Source organism: Rhinopithecus roxellana, chromosome 8, assembly GCF_007565055.1.
Source record: "Rhinopithecus roxellana isolate Shanxi Qingling chromosome 8, ASM756505v1, whole genome shotgun sequence".
Taxonomy (NCBI): domain Eukaryota; kingdom Metazoa; phylum Chordata; class Mammalia; order Primates; family Cercopithecidae; genus Rhinopithecus; species Rhinopithecus roxellana.
In genome coordinates this window covers 75,300,276-75,325,564 of record NC_044556.1, presented here as the reverse complement: position 1 = coordinate 75,325,564, position 25,289 = coordinate 75,300,276, and the positions used below count along the sequence as shown (strand labels likewise).

At 40.0% G+C, this 25,289-nt stretch overlaps 1 protein-coding gene across 2 annotated transcripts in view; it reads left to right on the top strand.

Annotated features, from left to right (window-relative positions):
• CR1L (complement C3b/C4b receptor 1 like) overlaps positions 1-25,289 on the top strand; it is a 93,476-nt gene that overhangs the window by 3,256 nt on the left and 64,931 nt on the right. The gene's annotated exons all lie outside the window — the stretch shown is intronic.

Below are 25,289 nucleotides of genomic sequence, written 5' to 3'. Positions count from 1 at the left end.
CAGATCCCGGGGATATGTGACGGGGAATGCGGGAACCACGCAGAGTCCGAGGTGAAGCTTGTTTGGTGGCGTGGTGTGCGCGGCCCGCATTTACGCAGGATCTGGTTGCGTCCCCAAAACAAGCGTGAATCGTGTTTTCGTGATTGAGCCCAGTCAGCAAGGGGAACGCGGACTGGGCGCCCCAGGTGGGGGCTTGCTCTGGAGTGCACAGGTGCGTGGGAGTGTTGCTAGGGCCCGTGCTGTGCCCGTGGTGAGAGTTTGCCCTGTGTTCCCTTGGTGCCTTGGTGAGTGGGGTGTTCATTAGGGCTTGGACAGTACCCGCGGTAAGGGTTGCAGTGCGTCTGCTGTGCCCCATGTGCTGGACTGGGCTGGGCGAGAGGGGCCTGGCCAGGTGTTGCTGGGAGCGTGCTATGCGCAAGTGGCCTGTGTGCGGAGTTCACTGTGGGCAAGACAGCTAGCTCACTGTTTGCTTTGAATGGAGTGAGCGCGGACTCTGGGGCTGGGGAGGGCATACTGGGTGAGAGCAGGCTCTCAGTGCCTGGGGTTAGAGAGGTGGTAAGGGCGCGCCATGCTTTTTGTGCCTTCTGTGAACAGACTCCGTGTTGCCTGAGATCGTATTGGTCTTGGATTTTAAGTGGCTGCTTATTTTGGGGGGTGGGTGGGTCATCGAGTCATCTTTCTGTTCCTGACCAATATAGACAGCATCTGATTCCATTACCTAATGGCGTTTTGACATTGTTTTCCTTCTTTTCATTACTTAGAATCATATTTGAGAGATGTGGAGCAACCTAAAAAACACTGGTAGCCAAACCTAGTGAGAAATTAGTATCCTAACAAAGGAAGGCAAATAATGCTAACCTGTTTTTCCCCCACAGCTCATAAAGTAAAGCTTAAGGCCTATCCCACTGTTTTGTATTTCATTGAATGGAATCAATACTTTTAAAAATGCATGCTAGACCAGGCACAGTGGCTCACGCCTGTGATCCCCGCACTTTGGGAGGCCCAGGCTGGGTGATTGCTTAAGCCCAGGAGTTCAAGATCAGCCTGGACAACATGTCAAAACCCCATGTCTACAAAAAATACAAAAGTTAGTTGGGCATGGTGGTGTATGCCTATGGTTCCAACTACTCAGGAGGCTGAGGTGGGAGGATCGCTTGAGCCCAGGAGGTGAAGGCTGCAGTGAGCTGTGATCATGCCACTGCACTCCAGCCTGGATGACAGAGTGAGACACTGTCTCAAAAAAAAAAAAAAAAAAAAAGTCAAAAAATACAGGCTTAAATACATGCTTATTGTGCAAAATGAACAAAATAAAAGGCTGTTTTTAATATTTTGGTATATTTCCTTCTGACTTTATTGTGCTTCATGTGTGTCTATGTCCAAATTATATTTAGGATTCTATTCCATGTACAGTTTGTACGTTGCATTTCTTTTCTTAGGAACATTCATTCAATGAATATGGGTCTTGTATGTCTGCTGCTATTACTCTGGTTTGCAATAACAAACCATTCCTATTTTCTTGATCCTTTTTTCACTATTTGTTTACACACACGTACATGCAGGAAGATAAGCAGGGACTTTGTTTTGCTCATTGTTAAGTGCTCAGTGCCTGGAACACAGTAGGCAATCAATAGATATTTGCTAAAATGTATTGGGAGCGGCAGACATTAACTGAAACATAATAGTAACAAATATACTAGGAACCAAGGGAAGTGCTCTGGAGGAAAGCAGTATAATTTTCTGACAGCATTAACAAATGACTGGAGGGAGGGAAGGCTTTTCTTCTCATCAAACAAACAAAACTCTGCCACCTTGGGGCCTCTGTGCTTGCTGTTTCCTCAGCCCTGGAACATTCTCCCCCTGACCTGCTGCATAAAAGGGCTCTTTCTTCTGCAAACTCAGCTAGAATGTTACCTGCTTCAGAGACCTTCTTGGAACCCCCCAACTCAGGTTGAACACATACAACCCGGTTCAAATCCCTCTTGTAATGACCTTTTTAAAGTGATCTTTTCTGTGCTGTGTCTTTCCCCATTAGAATGCAGAAATTTTCTCTGTCTTCTCACATTTGTGGTTCCAAAAGCCCCATTTGTTTGCCTCTGTATGAACACTAACTCAGTATCCATATAGACATCTGTTAAATACCAGAAAATTAAATATACTATTCGGCTGGGGCTGAGAGCCTAGGAAAAAGTTCCTCCTGCCTCCAAGAGGAAGGTTCTTTAAAGAGCTATGCTCAGGATGGTCTTTCTGTAGTACTTAAAAAGCTAGGGCAGGGGCAGCTGAGGGCTAGGAAGGATCTGTCTCCCCTGTTTGTGTTGACTCTGCAGGGCTTCCAGTATTTCAGTCTTGCATCTCACCGATCATTAAAACGTTCATTTTGAAGAAGGGTGATGGGATTAGGGAGCAGTGGTGATAAGAAGAAAATGAAAGGACTTTTTTTTAAAAAAAAAGGTTAATGTTTAGAATAGGCTTAGTACTAGAAGTACACCCTGGGCATCATAAAGAGAGCCCACCTCTACAGAATATTAAAAACAAAGTATTAGCCAGGAGTGGTGTTGCACGCCTGTGGTCCCAGCTACTTGGGAGGCTGAAGGGGGTGAGGGGGGAGGATCACTGGAGCCCTCATGGTCAAGGCTGCAGTGAGCCCTAATCCTACCGCTGCACTCCAGCTTGGGTGACAGAGTGAGACCCCATCACACACACACACACACACACACACACACACACACACACACAAAACTAGAAGTTGAAGAAGATAATGAAAGCAATTTGAAATAGAGGAACATAGAATTATAAAATGAATAGGGTGCAACATGGACGATAACAAAACTAAAAATGAAGAGAAGGAGAAACAAGGTTAAGTTTGAGGTTGATAGGGTTAAATCCAGAAATGAAACCTAGAGAAAGTAAAAATGAGAACTCACGATGCTAGGCAGAGAGAATACATGAATTAAAATAAACATTCAATTTTTCAAACAACTCAGTCTCACAAGGAGAACGTTTTGTAAGCAGACAGTGCTGTGCATGGGAGACCTGCCCTCTCAAAGGTAGTTACCAAATGGTTTGAGATAGCTGAAGGAAACATGTATCAAATTTCAGGCCAGTCTCATTCATTCCTCCAGTAGAGGAGCTGCTTTTTTGGACAAACCCCCGAATCTCCTGTTGTGTGTGGTCTCTTCTGCCTATTTCAGGTGCTTTCCTTATTTCCAATGAAAGAAGCCAAGATCAATAAGTTCTTATTGCTTCTTAGTTTCCTTACTCGGCATACTACCTTGCAAAAAGAGCAGTCTGTATCTGGTCACCTGCCAGGATACCAGAAGACTGGGAGATAGGCAGCACAAGAAATGGCCTAATCTTCTTTCTCCACTGTGCTGTAGAATGATTATTTTCAATATGAAATTGGTTGCAATATATTCTTCACATTGTTTTGTGTTTGACAGCAGTGGACTTTGAGTACCAATTTTTTTGTGAATAGCTACTATGAGTGACATATTGTGCTGGGTGTTGTGGCCACATGGATGAATGAAGTCGGCCATGTTAACTATTAAACGCAAAAGCATGTGATAATTACCTGAGAGATCCATGCAGGGGAGAGTCCAGGGGAAGGTGACTGATCACAACTTCCCAGGGAGAGGTAGAAAATGCTTCCTGGAGGAGATGATGGGTGGACTAAGGAAGATAAGAGTTGAGCAGGAGTTGTAGCTACCAGCCAGGGAGGAAGCATATTCAGAGCAGAGGGAGCAAGGTGCAAGGTGAGCAAAGGCACCAAGATGTGACACTGCTGGACTGCCAAGCTACTCAGTGTGGCAGAGCAGGGCAAAGGAGGCAAGAAAGAAGGGAGAGGATTAGATCACAGGGTGAGCAACTCTGAAAAGCAACAAGTTTGTCAGGAATAAACAATCACCATCATCAATTCAGACTTTGATATTATTCCTTGTCCTTTTAGGGCAGCTTGAGCCCTTTTGTTTGACTTAGCACAACATGACTCCAAACTAGGGTTGTTTTAATTTCCCCAGACACAGCAGCAGACAATTTCTTGAGGGCCTAATTGCAGATAGAGCTTGTTGGTGTCAGTATGTGGGAGCTCCAGATGAATGGCCATAGTGAGAAGCAGTTTGGTAGTGGTTCAGCAGTGTGGCCTGGGAACCTAGCTAACTGGCCTGCCTCCTGGGTCTGCCACCTACCTGGAATGTATTCTTGGGTTCTGATTGTGATGGAATTTAAAAGCCTCTAAGCTATGTTAGGAAGCCTTAGACATTATCCTGAGGTCATTAGAGAACCATTGAAAGGTATCTGTCTTGGAAAAGCCTTGATTACTGTGTCATATAAATATTGCTCTGGTATCAATGTGAAAAATGAGTTGAATGAAAGGTGGCAAGATAGGTATGGAGACCTACTTGGTTATGTCATGGTAATTCGGATAAGAAATGATAGTGTCTTGAATGAAAAGTAAAGGATACAACTACACAGAATAAATGGGCATTTCCGCTGTGGAAACACAACTTGTTTGGGGGGTGTGTGTGTGTGTGTTGAATCAAAAGTGGCTCTTGGGCCTCCCTGTGTTTTTTGAGATAGACACATTCCAAGTAGAGCTGTGTGGGGAGGAAATTGAATATGTAGTTTTGGCACCCCAGCTAGAGATCTGGGATAGAGAGATATCCAGCTGGGAGGCAGCTGGTTATCAGTGGTAATGAAGTCATAGAAGTGTATATATTCTCCCAGTGGGGACCTGCAGAATGGAATCACAGGAAGTCCTCCAACAGACTTATCAGGGATATTACCTTGAAACGAGCCAGAGGACAAGCTGAAAACCAGGGTGGTTTGCTCTCCTAAAAGCCAAGGAGAGAGAACTCTTCAGGCAGAAGAGAGTGAGGGCAGAGTGATCAGTGGCTTTCATGTTATCAAGAGGGTAACTAAAACTATTGAGAGAGCGACTGTTAGGAGGAATTTAACAAGGAGGAGGCCTTTTAATGACTCGGAAAGTAGTTGAAGTGATTTTTGTAGACCTAGAAATGAGTGGGAAGTGAGAAATAAAATTGAAATAGGTAGATGTCAGAGTCTATGTTTTGTGGAAGCAAAAAAGGTTTTAAATAGATTGGATAGTGGGAGAAGGAGCAAGATGGTCAGGTTTCATTGCCGTTTCAATTGTAGCCAGATACCATGCATTTCTGGTAATATCAATCTGGGCAGGGCTGTGGGTATGCATGTACATTAATTTTTTGCAAGCAAGTGTGAATGTACAGAAATTGAACAGTTCAGTGGATCCAATATAGTTTTTTTTGTTTTTTTTTTTTTTTGAGACAGAGTCTCGTTCTGCTGCCCAGGCTGGAGTGCAGCAGTGCAATCTCGGCTCACTGGAACACCTCCACCACCTGGGTTCAAGCAACTCTCCTGCCTCTGCCTCCTGAGTAGCTGGGACTACAGGCATGTGCCACCACACCTGGCTAATTTTTTGTATTTTTAGTAGAGATGGGGTTTCACTGTGTTAGCCGGGATGGTCTGTATCTCCTGACCTCGTGATCTGCCCGCCTCAGCCTCCCAAACTGCTGGGATTACAAGTGTGAGCCACCGCGCCCGGCCCAGTGTAGATAATTCATTTTACTAAAACTCATCTGGAACTTTGGGGAAATTTCTGACTACTCCTATCTTATGATATAATGGCATCTACTGTTGAAGTATAGTATTGTAGCTTAAAATTAATTATAATATAAAATATCTAGAAAAAAATAAGTCAAGATACTCTTTCTCTGGAGGTAGGCATGTTTAGTTTGAAAATTTCCATAGGAAGGAAATTCAGTCTTCTGAAAACGTATTGCCAATAAGTGCATTGCAGGACATGATATATAAATAAAATATTGGACAGTGTATATATGGAGAATTTTAGAATTTAGAATATGATATGAAATGAAAGTAAGATTTCACTTGGTTGGAGCTTTCTTGACCAGTCTGTCAACCTGAGGTAGGACCAAGATCAGGGAGTAAGAAAAAAATGCTCCTTGGAGATCAAAATAGATCTATCTACTTTGGTTCTTCCCCTATAGAAGAGGCCTTTGCATTCTGTTGGCCCTTTAGGCTTTTACTTGATGTCTCCATCATCTTACTTTACAAGCCCACAGATAATTTGAGGAAGATGAGTTTCCACAATAGAAATGATAGGGAGAAAAAAAAAACTACAAAAAACAGAAGTAAAAAATTCTAGAAGCATAGCAATATAGTAGCTTTATTATAGGGACATGCTGGATAAACAATCCAACAGCTACCTCAAGGAGCTTCTGAGGGAATGCATGACGCAATGATCAGTGAGGCAAGATCAAATTGTGTTTGATGTTCAAGAAAGGAAAAACAATTCATGTAAGTCTATCCAAAGTAGTAAATTTTTTATATTTAAGTAGTGTGTATTCACTTGTCAGATGCTCAGTTCACTTATCTGAAACCTATGAAATAAAGTCTTATATTTTAGAATATTTGAGTTCATATTTATTTTGATCTATGAAATCCACTATGTTTCTTTACATAACATTTCTTGAGCACCCACATACCATAACATTTCTTGAGCACCCACAAGGTGGGTAGAGTATAGTAGAAAAAGAAGAACATGGTCCTTGACCCCCAGGAACTTGCCTTTTAAGAGAAGACAGCCTAAAGTGACAAGCTATTGTTAGTGTTTTAAACTATGGAAGAACAACCTGAGCAGAGTGCTCTATACTGTAGAAAACTTCTTAGAGGAGAAGTTACTTTTGAAATGAATTTTTAAAAATGTGGGGAAAGATCCATCCATATATATTTAAAGACCAAAGTCATTAATGCTGTCTCCTCAGTTTACTGTCAAATGTTTATTCCCAAAGAAACCAAAAGCTAATAGGATGTTACTTAAAACATGCAAGTCCCATTTCCTCCACTACTACTAGTACTCAGGTAAAAGCATGGAACAATCATTTAAAATCTTGCCAAGGGCCTTTCTATTTTTTCTGTACTACCTGCTGCCAGACCACAGTCCATGGCTGATTAAAGTGCTATCAGTACTTCATCTTCATGTTCCTATTCTCTTATCCCTAGATGCCTGTGAGAAGCCACCAACATTTGAAGCTATGGAACTTGTTGGTAAACCAAAACCCTATTATGAGATTGGGGAACAAGTGTAAAAAAAGACAGTTCTACGTACCTCCTCTTGCCACCCATACTATTTGTGATCGGAATCACACATGGCTACCTGTCTCAGATGAACCCTGTTATAGTAAATAAACTAGTCTCTTTTTTTGTTTTCTGCTTGCTCGAGAGATTTGCACACATTTTAGGGTACATATCCACTATGGAGATGATTATTTTTTTCTTGTGAAATGAGGTTTAAGATAGCAATGCATTTTTGCAGACTTTGAGAAATTGAAATCTCCAAGAAATCTTTTTCTTGGCAATAGATTGCCTGGGTGAACATGAAACTGAAATTTGCCCTTAAAATAGGTAAATAAAGAAAATAATATACCCGTGCATTCAAAACAGCAATGCAGAATTTTGATTTTGATTCGGGTCTATTTAGAAACTGGATTGAAAATCTCAGAATTATTTTCTTTTAGGAAAAACATGTCCATATATAGGGGATCCTTTGCCTGGCCAAGCAGTCCTTGCAAATGGTACTTATGAGCTTGGTTATCAAATACACTTTATTTGTAAAGAAGGGTAAGTAAGTTGCTCCTTAGAGGAAATAAGGAAAATGTTAGCAATTTTATTTTCGTTTTGCTTCTTTTCTTAAGCGTTCATATTAACTTTATTTAATTTTGCTTTCTATGTGACAAGTTATACTTCTAGTCAAACAACTCTTGGATGTTTTATGGAGACAGCAAAGACATCGAGTAAATAGAAACTGATATTGAAGGAAAGCGTAACTACCTGGTATTTCTGACAATAAGTCTGTTGTAAGCATTAAGAATGTAGCAATCATGTGAATTTATCCTTCACAAGTGCGTGTCCCCTGTTTAAATCTGCCAACTCTTAGAGTTAAAGTAGGGAATCACAGAAATGAGAAATAGAATTGCCAACTACAGATACGCTTGTCTCTGTAAGGTGTTACCAGACCAAAACTGACCTGGTTAGCCTTTACCATCATGTTGAACAAAATCTCTCAGTTGAAAAACCTTATTTTTGAGACTGTTAGAATGTGAAGCATCTCAAGAACATGCACTGAGCACTCGGCCTTTGTTCTGTAGGGCTTTTAAAGTCACAGATATTGGGGATACTGGACATTTAAGTGAAATGTGCATTTAGAGAGTAAATGTAATTTTCCATAGATTTTCTGTTGCTATAACACAATACTTGAGACTAGATAATTTACAAAGAAAAGAAATTTATTTAACCCATATTTCCAGAGGCTGGGAAGTTCAAGGACATGGCAGTAGTGTCTGGCAAGGGCTTTCATGCTGCATCATAACATGTTGGAAAGTGAAAGGGAAATTTAGCACATGCAAAAAAGACAAAGCACAAGGGAGGGGCTCTCGCTTTATAATAACCTGCTTTTGTGGTAACGAATCCAAGCCTACAAGAATAAGAACTCATTCCCTCAAAAATTAATGAACACTCTCTAGAAAGGCATTATCCCTCTTAAAGACCTAATCATTTTTTAAAGGCCCCACCACCTCTCACTGCTGTTACACTGGCAATTAAATTTCAATAGGAGTTTTGGTAGAGACCACCCAGATTCAAACAATAGCAATACTACACTATAACATATAAACAAAGTGAGTCTTGGAGGAAAAGTGCACTGTGACCACGTAAGGCAGTTTCACTAATAGTTTTTAAAATTTGGTCAAGTGGAAATATTGGAATATTCAGTCAATAGTTATATAGAGCTTGCTAGGCACTATAAGGGATACCAAAAGTTTAAGACATAGACCTTCCTAAAAGAAGTTCTAACCTTATTGAGAAACAATATATACTGAGAGCTATCAAACCAAAATACTGAATGAGAAATACCAAATAATAGAATTGATCATGATAATTACACTGAGCGTCTAGAAGGAAAAGAGATTCCTGTGAATTTAAATCAGAGAAGATTTCACTGAGTATAGGGGTATACTCAATGAAAGTATTCCTATACTCAATCAGCTACTCCTAGAAAGACATTTTGTTTTAAATAATAATAATAGGAGCTAAAACTCATGTAGCACTAACTATGTGCCAAATGCTAACTTATCTAATCCCCTAAACAACCCCGTGAGCTATGTACTGTTATCCCCTTTTAATCAATTAGGTAACTGAGTGAAGGAACTTTAAGTGATTTACCCAAGCTCAAGAAACTAGTAAGTTGGGAAGCAGAGACTCTAATCCAGACATTCCAGCTCTAGGGCCTGTTCTCTCTACATAGTCCTTGTCCTTACTGAGCAGATTCATGTGAGCAAAGGCACAGAAATGAATGTGTAATGTGATTGCAGGAGACTGCAAAGAAGCCGGGTGGAAAGACACAGCAGATTTATTTAGACATTTTTGCTCTCGGCCAATATATGCTCAAATAGATAAACTCTATTTGATTAAATTGCAGATTTATTTAGCACTTTCATTATATAGTATGTTGTTTAAGAAACCACCCCCCGAACTACTGCAGTATGGAAAAGAAACCACATAAAAAGTTCCTTCATTATTATGTGTGTCTTATTAATTACTATACAAAACAGTAACACTTTCTTTTCTCATTTAGTTATTACTTAAGTGGCAAAGAAATTCTATATTGTGAACTTAAAGGATCAGTAGCAGTTTGGAGCAGTAAGTCCCCAAAATGTGAAAGTAAGTAAATTCTTTTTTTTTTTTTTTTAATTCAGACCAGTAGTCCTCAAAGATTTTTGCCTCAGGGAACCTTTTATGCTTTAAGATTAATAAAGATCCCAAAGAGCTTTCTTTTATGTGGGTTATATCAATTGGTATATATCATATTGGAATTCAAATGGAAAGATTTTTTAAATAATTATTGATTCTTTTTGTTTTTGTTTTTGTTTTTGTTTTTGTTTTTCCTAAGACAGGGTCCCAGTACGTTTCCTAGGCTGGAGCGCAGCGGCACAATCTCAGCTCACTGCAACCTCAGCCTCCCGAGTAGCTGGGACTACAGGCATGTGCCGCCACACCCAGTTTTTTGTAACTTCTGTAGAGACGGGATTTTGTCATGTTGCCCAGACTGGTCTTGAACTCCCGTGCTCAAGTAATCTGCTCCTATGGGCCTCCCAAAGTGCTGGGATTACAAATGTGAGCCACCCCACCGGCCTGATTAATTTGTAAGAATAGACGCAATACAAATTAACATATATCATTTTTTTGTGAAAAATAACAATTTTCCAAAACAAAATAAAATTAGAATAGCAGCTTTGTTCACATTTTTTGCACATCTCTTCAACATCTGACTTAAAGGAAGACTTGGATTTGGGCTGTTGCGTAATCACACAATATGTAGACTTTGGAAAAAAATCACTATACACTTCTGCCCAGCGCGGTGGCTCACGCCTGTAATCCTAGCACTTTGGGAGGCCAAGGCGGGCGGATCATGAGGTCAGGATATCCAGACCATCCTGGCTAACACTGTGAAACGCCGTCTCTACTAAAAATGCAAAAAATTAGCTGGGCGTGGTGGTGGGCGCCTGTAGTCCCAGCTACTCCAGAGACTGAGGCAGGAGAATGGCGTGAACCCCAGTGGCGGAGCTTGCAGTGAGCTGAGATCGCACCAATGCACCCCAGCCTGGGCAACAGAGCGAGATTCCGTCTCAAAAAAAAAAAAAAAAAAAAAAAATTCACTATACATTTGTAAGGATGAGAGTGAAAAAAGACAATAATATTTTGGTGGTATTGTGAACCACCAATTTAGAAAATGGATATATTTACAAATGGATGTATTTATAAATTGCAAAGGATTTCTCAACTAGCACTCAGTTAAGCATATTTTCTCATTAAATTGTCAGCATTTCTTGTGATAACTAGAAGAAAACTTAGCATGGCCTTGCAAATAATTATAGACGTATTAGGCCGTTTTTGTATTGCTCTAAAGAAATACCTGAGACTGGGTAATTAATAAAGAAAAAAGGTTTAATTGGCTCATGTTTCTATAAACTGTACAGGAAGCATGATGCTGATGTCTGCTGGGGGTTTAGGTAGGCTTCAGGAAACTTAACAACTATTGGGAAAGACAAAGGGGGAGCAAGGTGTCTCACATGGCAGGAGCAGGAGCAAGGTGGGGAGGACGGGAGATGTTACACACTTTTAAACAACCAGATCTCCCAAGAACTCAGTATCACAAGAACAGCACCAAGGGGATGGTGCTAAACCATTCATAAGAAATCTACCCCCATGATTCAGACATCTCCCACCAGGCCCCACCTCCAACACTCCAACACTGCAACACTGTGGACTCCAATTCCACATGAGATTTGATGGGGACACAGATCCAAACCGTATCAATAGGCATTTACACTTTAAGAAAATGAGATTTTTTTTCTGAAAGTTAGTTACTACATTAATGATTTAAATTTGGGATAATATATTTGCTCATAGAAACCTTCTTTTAAATCTATATTGAATTCACAAACAGCTGGTAGAAACCCTGTATTGACGAATTTATCGAAGACATAGAGATTTTACTAATGCTGTCTTAATCTTTTACATTTCCTTTCCTCGTTTTCTTCATTTTTAAGAGGTTTTGTGTACACCACCTCCAAAAATAAAAAATGGAAAACACACGTTTAGTGAAGTAGAAGTGTTTGAGTATCTTGATGCAGTAACTTACAGTTGCGATCCTGCACCTGGACCAGATCCATTTTCAGTTATTGGAGAGAGCACGATTTATTGTGGTAACAATTCAGTATGGAATCCTGGTGCTCCAGAGTGTAAAAGTAACCTTTCAATTTATTTCCTTCTTTTTTTGTAAGTAGTTTTATCTACAAATAAACAAAGCAGGTGTATGTGCTTCCTCCTCCTGTGTAATTGATTTCTAATTTATTTTAATACGAGTCAATTCAAGCCAAAAAACAGTTCTAGCTGGAGTTCCCTATTTCTTACCCCCACATGTTCTTGGCATTTCATCTTATACAGTATGAACTACTATGTATCTGCATGAGTTAGAAGTTGTTGTTTGATAGAACAAAAATAAATAAATCAACAAACACTGGCTTAAAAATAAGAAAAGTTGATCCTGTATTACAAGAAATCTAAAAGTTCTGGCTATGGTAGTGGTAGACTGTAACAGACTAATGCTCTCACCGATAAAAATGATAACTCCGGTTAAAAAAAAAAAAGTTAAAGACCAAATGTTTATGGCACTCTAGAGTGACCAAAAGTATGAAGACTCTACAGGGGACTTGCCCACTTAAAGAAAGAAATCACAGAATAACGGTGATTTAAAAGTATATACTTCCCAAGTGTGCATGAAACATTCTCCAAAGTAGACCATATTCTAGACAATAAGACAATTTTCAACAAATTTCAAAAAATTGAAATCATTCAAACTACATTATCTGATCACAACAGAATAAAAGCAGGAATCAACAACAAGACGAATCCCCAAAGAAATGAAAAGTATGTAAGACACTTCTAAATAACCCATGCATAAAAGTAGTAGTCAGCAGGGAAATTAGAAAGTGTTCTGAATTGAATCACAAATCAACATATCAAAGTATCCAAACCTGTAGGATACAGTTAAAGCACTGCTTACAGGGGAATGTATAGCATAACCTACTTATGTTAGAAAAAAAAGAAAAGCCTCAAATCAATGATCTGTTTTTCCACCTTAAGAAACTAAAAAAGAAGAGCAAATCAAATCCAAAACTAGCAGATGTAAGGAAATGATATAGAGCCAAAATCAATGAAATTGAGAAAAGAAAAAAAATAAAGAAAATCACTCAAACCAACAATTACTACTTGGAGATCAATAAAGTGTGTAAACCTATAGCCAGAGTGACAAAGAAAAAAAGACACAAATTAACCAATACTGAGAATGAAAGAAGTGGCAGCCAGGCATGGCACCCCAGCCAGCTTGAAGACCTTGCCCTCCTGCAGCCGGCAGGGGCAGTCACTCCCAGACTTGTCCTTTTAGAAGCTCCAGCTTTACCACTTGCTGGTGGAGCCCAACCACAGGGTCCTCATCGCCAACACGCCTGGCAGATCCAAGAAGTGATGGCCCAGCATGGGATGTGGTAAACAGCGGCACCCGAGAGTGCAGGGTGCGTGTGGCTCCACTGCCTGGTTTCTGCAGAGATCCTATGCCGCTGCCCTGTGCCCACCACACAGGAACCAGAGAGGGAGCGCCATGTCCCCTGCTTTGGAGACTGCTGCACGAAGGGGCCAGGTATCAGACCTTTGCTCTGTCACCTCAGCACTGGCACCAGGAGCCCCACAGAGCAGCATTTGGGAGACAGACAGCCCGGGGGAAAATAGAGGAAGCTTTCAGAAGTGGCTAGATGAGATATTTGAAATACTGAAGACTAAAAACCCCAGCTTCATGGAAGGGCTGGCCTCAGATGTGATCAGTTCTTACCATGACCTAGACACACAGTGCTGACCCGCATGATGGGATGCACCAAACTGGGCCCCTGCAACGCACTTGGAGGCTTGGCCCTGCAGCCGCCCCACCTCCCAGCTCCAGCTGCAGTTGCAGTTTGACCTGGGCAAACAGGAACACATGATGGAGATCCTGATGGAGACTTGAGCCATGCGCACCAGAGTGCTGGCTAGACGTGGAGTACGGGATCCCGCCAAGGGAGCTCTGGCCAGCCTGTAGCCCACTGCCCAGCCTTGCTGGCTTCTCTGCTGATTCCTGCATGGTCTGCAGCCCCAGGCCTGTCCCCTTCCTTCCCCTCTGCAGAGGGCAGGCTGGAGACTGGTCTCAGTGGGAGCTAGGGCTCTCCTCAAAGGCTTTTTGTCCTTGGTGCAGTCTTGACATCCCCATCAGTCATCCCTTTTCATGTGGAGGACAGCGAGCCGCAGCTGCAGCAATCTTGTTTAAATTTAGGTAGTTGAATTTTTTAAAATTAAGTTTTATGTTTTGAGCAATAAATTGTCTTAAGATACATATTTTAGATTGCTTCCAAGATGGCTGAATAGGAACAGCTCCGGCCTATGGCTCCCAGTGAGATCAACACAGAAGGCAGGTGATTCCTGCATTTCAAACTGAAGTACCTGGTTCATCTCACTGGGACTGGTTGGACAGTGGGTGCAGCCCACAGAGGGCAAGTCAAAGCAGGGCAGGGCGTCGCCTCACCCAGGAAGTGCAAGGGGTCAGGGAACTGCCCTTTCCTAGCCAGGGGAAGCTGTGAATAACTGTACCTGGATGAACAGTACACTCCTGCCCAAATACCACACTTTTCCCACAGTCTTCACAACCGGCAGACCAGCAGACTCCCTCCTGTGCCTGGCTCAGCAGGTCCCACACCCATGGAGCCTTGCTCACTGCTAGTGCAGTAGTCTGAGATCAAACTGGGACGCTGGAGCTTGGCGGGGGGTGGAGCATCCGACATTGCTTAGGCTTGACTAGGCGGTTCTATGCTCACAGTGTAAACAAAGCATCAGGGAAGCCCAAACAGGGCAGAGCCCACCGCAGCTCAGCAAGGCCTATTGCCTCTTTAGATTCCACCTCTGGGGGCATGGCATATCTGAACAAAAGGCAGCAGAAAGCTTCTGCACACTTAAACGTCCCTGCCTGACAGCTCTGAAGGGAGCAGTGGTTCTCCCAGCACAGCATTCGAGCTCCAATAATGGACAGACTGCCTCCTCAAGTGGGTCCCTGACCCCCATGTAGTCTGACTGGGAGACACCTCCCAGTAGGGACTGACAGACACCTCACACAGGCAGGTGCCCCTCTGGGACAAAGCTTCCAGAGGAAGGATCAAGCAGCAATATTTGCTATTCTGCAGCCTCCGCTGGTGATGCCCAGGCAAACAGGGTCTGGAGTGGACCTCCAGCAAACTCCAACATACCTGCAGCTGAGGGACCTGTCTGTTAGAAGGAAAACAAACAAACAGAAAGGAATAGCATCAACATCAACAAAAAGGATATTCACACCAAAATCCCATCCGTAGGTCACCAACATCAAAGATGAAAGGTAGATAAATCCACAAAGATGGGGAGAAACCAGAGCAGAAAAGCTGAAAATTCCAAAAACCAGAATGCCTCTTCTCCTCCAAAGGAACATAACTCCTCACCAGCAAGGGAAGAAAACTGGACAGAGAATGAGATTGAAGAGTTGACAGAAGTAGGCTTCAGAAGGTAGGTAAGAACAAACTTCTCCCAGCTAAAGGAGCATGTTCTAACCCATCACAAGGTAGCTAAAAACCATGAAAAAAGGTTAGAAGAATGGCTAACAGGAATAACCAGTGTAGAGAAGAGCTTAACTGACCTAATGGAGCTGAAAATCACAGTATGAGAACTTTGTGAAGCATACACAAGTTTCAATAGCCGATTCGATCAAGCAGAAGAAAGGATGACAGTGATTAAAGATCAGATTAATGAAATAAAGAGAGAAGACAAGATTAGAGAAAAAAAAAGGTGAAAAGAAACAAAGCCTCCAAGAAATATGGGACTATGTAAAAAGACCTAATCTATGTTTGATTGGTGTACCTGAAAGTGACAGGGAGAATGGAATCAAGTTGGAAAACACTCTTCAGGATATTATCCAGAAGAACTTCCCCAACCTAGCAAGGCAGGCCAACACTCAAATTCAAGAAATACAGAGAACACTACAAAGATACTTCTCGAGAAGAGCAACCCCAAGACACGTAGTTGTCAGATTCACCAAGGTTGAAATGAAGGAAAAAATGTTAAGGGCAGCCAGAGAGAAAGGTCAAGTTACCCACAAAGGGAAGCCTATCCAACTGTCAATGGATCTCTCAGCAGAAACCCTACAAGCCAGAGGAGAGTGGGGGCCAATATTCAACATTCTTAAAGAAAAGAATTTTCAACCCAGAATTTCATATCCAACCAAATTAAGCTTCATAAGTGAAGGAGAAATAAAATCCTTCACAGACAAGCAAATGCTGAGAGATTTTGTCACCAGCAGACCAGTCTTACAAGAGCTCCTGACGGCAGCACTAAACATGGAAAGGAACAACCAGTGCCAGTCACTGCAAAAACATGCCAAAGCATAAAGACTATCAATGATATGAAGAAACTGCATCAATTAACGGCCAAATAAACAGCTAGCATCATAATGACAGGATCAAATTCACACATATCAATATTAACCTTAAATGTAAATGGGCTAAATGCTTCAATTAAAAGACACAGACTGGCAAATTAGATAGAGTCCAGATCCATCAGAGTGCTATATTCAGGAGACTTATCTCACGTGCAAAGACACACATAGGCTCAAAATAAAGGTATGGAGGAAGATCTGCCAAGCAAATGGAAAGCAAAAAAAGAGCAAGGGTTGCAATCCCAATTAACAGAATGTAAACCAACAATGATCAAAATAGACAAAGAAGGCCATTACGTAATGGTAAGGGTATCAATTCAACAAGAAGAGTTAACTATCCTAAATATATATGCACCCAATACAGGAGCACCCAGATTCATAAAGCAAGTTCTTAGAGACCTAAAAAGAGACTTAGACTCCCACACAAGAATAATGGCAGACTTTAACACCCCACTGTCAATATTAGACAGATCGACAAGACAGAAAATTAACAAGGATATCCAGGACTTGAGCTCGCTTGGTCCAAGCAGACCTAATAGACATCTATAGAACTCTCAACCCCAAATCAACAGAATGTACATTCTTCTTAGCACCACATCGCACTTATTCTGAAATCAACCACATAATTGGAAGTAAAACACTCCTTGGCAAGTGTAGAAGTATAGAAATCCCAACAAACTGTCTTTCAGGCCACAGTGCAATCAAATTAGAACTCAGGATTAAGAACCTCACTCAAAACCGCACAACTACATGGAAACTGAAAAACCTGTTCCCAAATGACTACTGGGAAAAATAACGAAATGAAGGCAGAACAAAAGATGTCCTTTGAAACCAACGAGAACAAAGATACAACGTACCAGAATTTCTGGGACACATTTAAAGCAGGGTGTAGAGGGAAATTTATAGCACTAAATGCCCACAAGAGAAAGCTGGAAAGGTCTAAAATTGACACCGTAACATCATGATTAAAAGAACTAGAGAAGCAAGAGCAAACACATTCAAAAGCTAGCAGAAGACAGGAAATAACTAAGATCAGAGCAGAACTGAAGGAGATACAGACACACACAACAAAAACCCTTAAAAACTAATGAATCCAGGAGCTGATTTTTTGAAAAGATCAACAAAATAGAGAGACCACTAGCAAGACTAATAAAGAAGAGAGAAGAATCAAATGGATGCAATAAAAGATGATAAAGGGGATATCACCACTGATCCCACAGAAATACAAACTACCACCAGAGAATACCGTAAACACCTCTACGCAAATAAACTAGAAAATCGAGAATAAATGGATAAATTTCTGGACACATACACCCTCCCAAGACTAAACCAGGAGTAAGTGGAATTTCTGAATATACCAATAACAGGTTCTGAAATTGAGGCAAAAATTAATAGCCTACCAACAAAAAAAAGTCCAGGACCAGACGGATTCACAGCCGAATTCTACTAGAGGTACAAAGAGGAGCTGGTACCATTCCTTCTAAAACTATTTCAATCAATAAAAAAAGGGAATCATAAATAGCTCTTATTATTTTGAGGTACATTCCATCAATACCGAATTTATTGAGCGTTTTTAGCATGAAGGGCTGTTGAATTTTGTCAAAAGCCTTTTCTGCATCTATTGAGATAATCATGTGGTTCTTGTCTTTGGTTCTGTTTATATGCTGGATTACGTTTATTGATTTGCGGATGTTGAACCAGCCTTGCATCCCAGGGATGAAGCCCACTTGATCATGGTGGATAAGCTTTTGGATGTGCTGCTGAATCCGGTTTGCCAGTATTTTATTGAGAATTTTTGCATCGATGTTCATCAGGGATATTGGTCTAAAATTCTCTTTTTTTGTTGTGTCTCTGCCAGGCTTTGGTATCAGGATGATGTTGGCCTCATAAAATGAGTTAGGGAGGATTCCCTCTTTTTCTATTGATTGGAATAGTTTCAGAAGGAATGGTACCAGCTCCTCCTTGTACCTCTGGTAGAATTCAGCTGTGAATCCATCTGGTCCTGGACTTTTTTTGGTTGGCAGGCTATTAATTATTGCCTCAATTTCAGAGCCTGCTATTGGTCTATTCAGGGATTCAACTTCTTCCTGGTTTAGTCTTGGAAGAGTGTAAGTGTCCAGGAAATGATCCATTTCTTCTAGATTTTCTAGTTTATTTGCATAGAGGTGTTTATAGTATTCTCTGATGGTAGTTTGTATTTCTGTGGGGTCGGTGGTGATATCCCCTTTATCATTTTTTATTGCGTCTATTTGATTCTTCTCTCTTTTCTTCTTTATTAGTCTTGCTAGTGGTCTGTCAATTTTGTTGATCTTTTCAAAAAAAGCCAACTCCTGGATTCATTGATTTTTTGAAGGGTTTTTTGTGTCTCTATCTCCTTCAGTTCTGCTCTGATCTTAGTTATTTCTTGCCTTCTGCTAGCTTTTGAATGTGTTTGCTCTTGCTTCTCCAGTTCTTTTAATTGTGATGTTAGAGTGTCAATTTTAGATCTTTCCAGCTTTCTCTTGTGGGCATTTAGTGCTATAAATTTCCCTCTACACACTGCTTTAAATGTGTCCCAGAGATTCTGGTATGTTGTATCTTTGTTCTCATTGGTTTCAAAGAACATTTTTATTTCTGCCTTCATTTCGTTGTGTACCCAGTAGTCATTCAGGAGCAGGTTGTTCAGTTTCCATGTAGTTGAGCGGTTTTGATTGAGTTTCTTAGTCCTGAGTTCTAGTTTGATTGCACTGTGGTCTGAGAGACAGTTTGTTATAATTTCTGTTCTTTTACATTTGCTAAGGAGTGCTTTACTTCCAATTATGTGGTCAATTTTGGAATAAGTGCGATGTGGTGCAGAGAAGAATGTATATTCTGTTGATTTGGGGTGGAGAGTTCTATAGATGTCTATTAGGTCTGCTTGGTGCAGAGATGAGTTCAATTCCTGGATATCCTTGTTAACTTTCTGTCTCGTTGATCTGTCTAATGTTGACAGTGGAGTGTTGAAGTCTCCCATTATTATTGTATGGGAGTCTAAGTCTCTTTGTAAGTCTCTAAGGACTTGCTTTATGAATTTGGGTGCTCCTGTATTGGGTGCATATATATTTAGGATAGTTAGCTCATCATCACTGGCCACCAGAGAAATGCAAATCAAAACAACAATGAGATACCATCTCACACCAGTTAGAATGGCAATCATTAAAAAGTCAGGAAACAACAGGTGCTGGAGAGGATGTGGAGAAATAGGAACACTTTTACACTGTTGGTGGGATTGTAAACTAGTTCAACCATTATGGAAAACAGTATGGCGATTCCTCAAGGATCTAGAACTAGATGTACCATATGACCCAGCCATCCCACTACTGGGTATATACCCAAAGGATTATAAATCATGCTGCTCTAAAGACACATGCACACGTATGTTTATTGCGGCACTATTCACAATAGCAAAGACTTGGAATCAACCCAAATGTCCATCTGTGACAGACTGGATTAAGAAAATGTGGCACATATACACCATGGAATATTATGCAGCCATAAAAAAGGATGAGTTTGCGTCCTTTGTAGGGACATGGATGCAGCTGGAAACCATCATTCTTAGCAAACTATCACAAGAACAGAAAACCAAACACCGCATTTTCTCACTCATAGGTGGGAACTGAACAATGACATCACTTGGACTCGGGAAGGGGAACATCACACATCGGGGCCTATCATGGGGAGGGGGGAAGGGGGAGGGATTGCATTGGGAGTTATACCTGATATAAATGATGAATTGATGGGTGCTGACGAGTTGATGGGTGCAGCACACCAACATGGCACAAGTATACATATGTAACAAACCTGCACGTTATGCACATGTACCCTAGAACTTAAAGTATAATAAAAAATAAATAAATAAATAAATAAATAAATAAATAAATAAATAAAAAGAGGGAATCCTCCGTAACTCATTTTATGAGGCCAACATCATCCTGATACCAAAGCTTGGCAGAGACACAACAAAAAAAGGGAACTTTAGGCCAATATCCCTGATGAACATTGACATGAAAATCCTCAATAAAAAACCGAATCCAACAGCACATCAAAAAGCTTATCAACCCACGATCAAGTTAGCTTCATCCCAGAGATACAAGGCTGGTTCAACATATGCAAATCAATAAAGGTAATCCATCACATAAACAGAACCAATGACAAAACCACATGATTATCTCAATATATGCAGAAAAGGCATTCGACAAAATTCAACAGCCTTTCATGCTAAAAACCCTCAATAAACTAGGTATTGATGGAAGATATCTCAAAATAATAAGAACTATTTGTGACAAATCCACAGCCAATATCATACTGAAGGGGCAAAAACTGGAAGCATTCCCTTTGAAATCTGGCACAAGACAAGGATGCCCACTCTCACCACTCATATTCAACATAGTATTGGAAGTTCTGGCTAGGGCAATCAGGCAAGAGAAAGAAATAAAGAGTATTCAATTAGGAATAATTCCTTTATTAAGAGGAAGTCAAACTGTCTCTGTTTGCAGATGACATGATTGTATATTTAGAAAACCCCATTGTCTCAGCCCAAAATCTCCTTAAGCTGATAAGCAACTTCAGCAAAGTCTCAGGATACAAAATCAATGTGCAAAAATCACAAGCATTCTTATACAAAAATAACAGACAGAGAGCCAAATCATGAGTGAACTCCCATTCACAATTACTACAAAGAGAATAAAATACCTAGGAAACCAGCTTACAAGGGATGTGAAGGACCTCTTCAAGGAGAACTACAAACCACTGCTCAATAAAATAAAAGAGGAAATAACAAAAGGAAGAACATTCCATGCTCATGGATAAGAAGAATCAATATTGTGAAAATGGCCATACCGCCCAAGGTAATTTACAGATTCAATGCTATCCACATCAAACTACCACTGACTTTCTTCACAGAATTGGAAAAAACTACTTTAAAGTTCGTATGGAACCAAGAAAGAGCCTGCATAGCCAAGACAATCCTAAGCAAAAAGAACAAAGCTGGAGGCATCACACTACCTGACTTCAAACTATACTACCAGGCTACAGTAACCAAAACAGCATTGTACTGGTACCAATACAGATATATAGACTAGTGGAACAGAACAGAGGCCTCAGAAATAACACCACACATCTACAATCATCTGGTCTTTGATAAACTTGACAAAAACTAGCAATGGGGAAAGGATTCCCTATTTAATAAATGGTATTGGGAAAACTGGCTAGCCGTATGCAGAAAACTGAAGCTGGACCCCTTTCTTTACACCTTATACAAAAATTAACTCAAGATGGATTAAAGACTTAAATGTAAGACCTAACACCATAAAAACTAGAAGAAAACCTAGGCAATACCATTCAGGACATAGGCATGGGCAAAGACTTCATGACTAAAACACCAAAAGCAATGGCAACAAAAGCTGAAATTGACAAATAGGATCTATTTAAACTAAAGAGTTTCTGCATGGCAAAAGAAACTACCATTGGAGTGAACAGGCAGCCTACAGAATGGGAGAAAATTTTTGCAATCTATCCATCTGACAAAGGACTAATATCCAGAATTTACAAAGAACTTATAAAAATGTACCAGAAAAAAAAAAAAAACATCAAAAAGTGAGCAAAGGATATGAACAGACACTTCTCAAAAGATGTTTATGCAGCCAACAGACATATGAAAAAAAATGTTCATCATCCCTGGCCATCAGAGAAATGCAAATCAAAACCACAAAGAGATACCATCTCATTCCAGCTAGAATGGTGATCATTAAAAATCAGGAAACAACAGATGCTGGAGAGAATGTGGAGAAATAGGAACAGTTTTACACTGCTGGTGGGAGTGTAAATTAGTTCAACCATTGTGGAAGACAGTGTGGTGATTCCTCAAGGATCTAGAACTAGAAATACCATTTGACCCAGCAATCCCATTACTGGGTATATACCCAAAGGATTATACATCATGCTACTATAAAGATACATGCACATGTATGTTTATTGCAGTACTATTCACAACAGCAAAGACTTGGAACCAACTCAAATGTCCATCAATGATAGACTGGATTAAGAAAATATGGCACATATACACGACGGAATACTATGTAGCCATAAAAAGGATGCGTTCATATCCTTTGCAGGGACATGGATGAAGCTGGAAACTGTCATTCTCAGCAAGCTCTCACAAGGACAGAAAACCAAACACCACATGTTCTCACTCATAGATGAGAACTGAACAATGAGAACACTTGAACGCAGGATGGGGAACATCACACACCAGGGCCTGTTAAGGGGTAAGGGGCTGGGGAAGGGATAGCGTTAGGAGAAATACCTAATGTAAATGACGAGTTCATGGGTGCAGCAAACTAACGTGGCACATGTATACATATGTAACAAACCTGCATGTTGTGCACATGTACCCTAGAACTTAAAGTATAATAATAATAATAATAAACTGTTTTGGTTATAAGACAGTTATGTCTGTTAAGGTGCTGAAAGAAAAATAAAACACCCTAGAATTCTATATCCAGGGGAATATATCAGTTAAAAAGCTTTATATTTAAATTTTTAATATTTAAAGTCTTTTTAAAAATGTTTTTAACATCTTGCATTCCATTTCTTGTCTCTGTTCATACTGGAAATTACTACTTTGTACTACTTTTTCTGTTAAAGCAAATTTCCATTAATTCTGGGGTTTCTCTACTTTTCCAGTGGTCAAATATTGATTTCCAGTAGTCAAAACTGGAAAACAGATATTAGTATGTGGAAAAAAAAATTACTACAAAGCAACAGTTACGTTTGAATGCGATAAGGGTTTTACCTCAATGGCAGCGGAACAATTGTCTCTGAGAGTAACAGTACTTGGGATCCCCCAGTTCCAAAGTGTCTTAAAGATACAAAGGTGATCTTTTTTCCGTCTTGGTTTGTTGTTGTTGTTGCTGTTCATTTTAGACTTTATTTCTTTAATATTAACTATCAGTCATACAGAATAACTGAAAAGAAACAATTTTAGTATTTAACTCTATCTTGTATTCATTTCTATGCCATATATATGACATGAAATTCACATAAAATTCTGCTGTTGTGATTCTGTGTGTCTTTCTGGGGTTCTTAGCATGTTATGTACATTGCATGGGTATATAATTTCACTTCTTCAATATTTTATGTATAAAAAATGGGTTATGACAACTTTTGGAGTGAATTGAAACATGGGCATTTTTATCCAAGTAAGTCAAGAATGGCATAATTCATATAAATGAAATGAGAGCAATAACTCCCAAGTGGTTGATCTTCTAACATTATTTTATTTCCTAGTGCTGCCTCCTTCTAGTACAAAACCTCCAACTTTGAGTCATTCAGGTTTAGTAGAGTCTTCCTTAAATGTCTCAATTATCTTGTAAATTCCTGGGGAAAATGCCAGCAATAACTCCGAAGTGTTTGGTCCAATCTACATGATTATTTTGTTTTCCAGTGTCGACTTCTCCCACTATAAAATCCCCAACTTCCAGTGTCTCAGGTTTAGTAACATTCTGCTTGCATTTTTTTCAAAAATCCTTTAAATTCCTGGTGTATTTTTTTTTAATCCTGGTTCATTTGACCCAGCAACCCCATTACTGCGTATATACCCAAAGTATTATAAATCATTCTACTATAAAGACACATACACACGTATGTTTATTGCGGCACTGTTCACAATAGCAAAGACTTGAAACCAACCCAAATGCACGTCAATGATATACTGGATAAAGAAAATGTGGCACATTTACACATGGAATAATATGCAGCCATAAAAATGATGAGTTCATGTCCTTTGCAGGGACATGGATGAAGCTGGAAACCATCATTCTCAGCAAACTATCACAAGAACAGAAAACCAAACACTGCAAGTTCTCACTCATAAGTGGGAGTTGAACAATGAGAACACATGGACACAGGGAGGGGAACACCACACACCGGGGCCTGTCAGGAGGTGGGGGGCTTGGGGAGGGATAGCATTAGGAGAAATACCTAACGTAGGTAACAGGTTGATGGGTGCAGCAAACCGCCATAGCACATGTATACCTAATGTTACAAACCTGCAAATTCTGCACATGTATCTCAGAACTTAAAGTTTAATAATAACAAAATAAAATTAAAATTAAAATTAAAAATCTTTCAAATTCCTGGTGATGTCCACTTACTCATCATTTTTAGTAATAAAAGAAGGGGGGACATTTATATAGCCATTTTAGTTGTTATACATATTGATTCTAAAATTATTTGCCATAGTCCACAGATAAAAACAGGAATGTGACCTTCAGAAGGTTATGTATATTTTAAAAGTGTTTATACATATATAAATTGATTTAGTACCTTCCTTATTGGTTATTAGTAAAGTTTAAGTGGGATTCATTTAAAGCACTTAGCACAGTGCCTGGTATATAAAAAGCTCTTAGAGCTAGCTAATATGACTTATTCAACACTTAAATTAATGTTAGGGAAGAGGAAGGTCCATGTATGTTTGTTAATATGTTTGTTTGTTAATATGTATGTTTTGTGTCATCAACTTTGCTGTTTTATTCTTTTCAGAAGTGATCTGTTGACACCTTTGCTGAGTTTGTTCCTATTGCAGGATTCTTTGATTTTCTGGAGTGCAACCAGTTTGAGTCTTTTGATGTAACACATTTAAACAGGGAAATTTCTGCTGTCTCCAGAACAAGACCTGTATTTCTGTCTCTTCCCTGCCTGCCCCTGTTCCACACTTCATAATGTTATTCTTTTTTTCTCCTTACTGGGCAGTTTTATCTGGCAATAGCAACTAAATTTTATAGCAGCTGAGAGGCAGGAAAAGTCCTTATTTACTGAGATGAAATAGAGGACTTTTTGCAGGGACTCCTGATCAGCGGCTGTAGTTATGACTGGAGAGATTATTCTGATATGACGGAAGGGATTATCATCCTGATTTCAGTACTGCTATCTCTGGCTTCACTTTCCTTACCACAGAAGCAAGAGACTAATTGTGGGAAGAGCATTAGCCTGTGCAGACTGTGCTTAATTAACATCATTTCTATGGTCCTCAGTTTCCGTTTAGTTTAATGAAGTTGTTGAACTCAAATCTCAATCACTGGATTCTAATTTGTTGATATATTTCCTATCTCCCTAATTTTTTAAA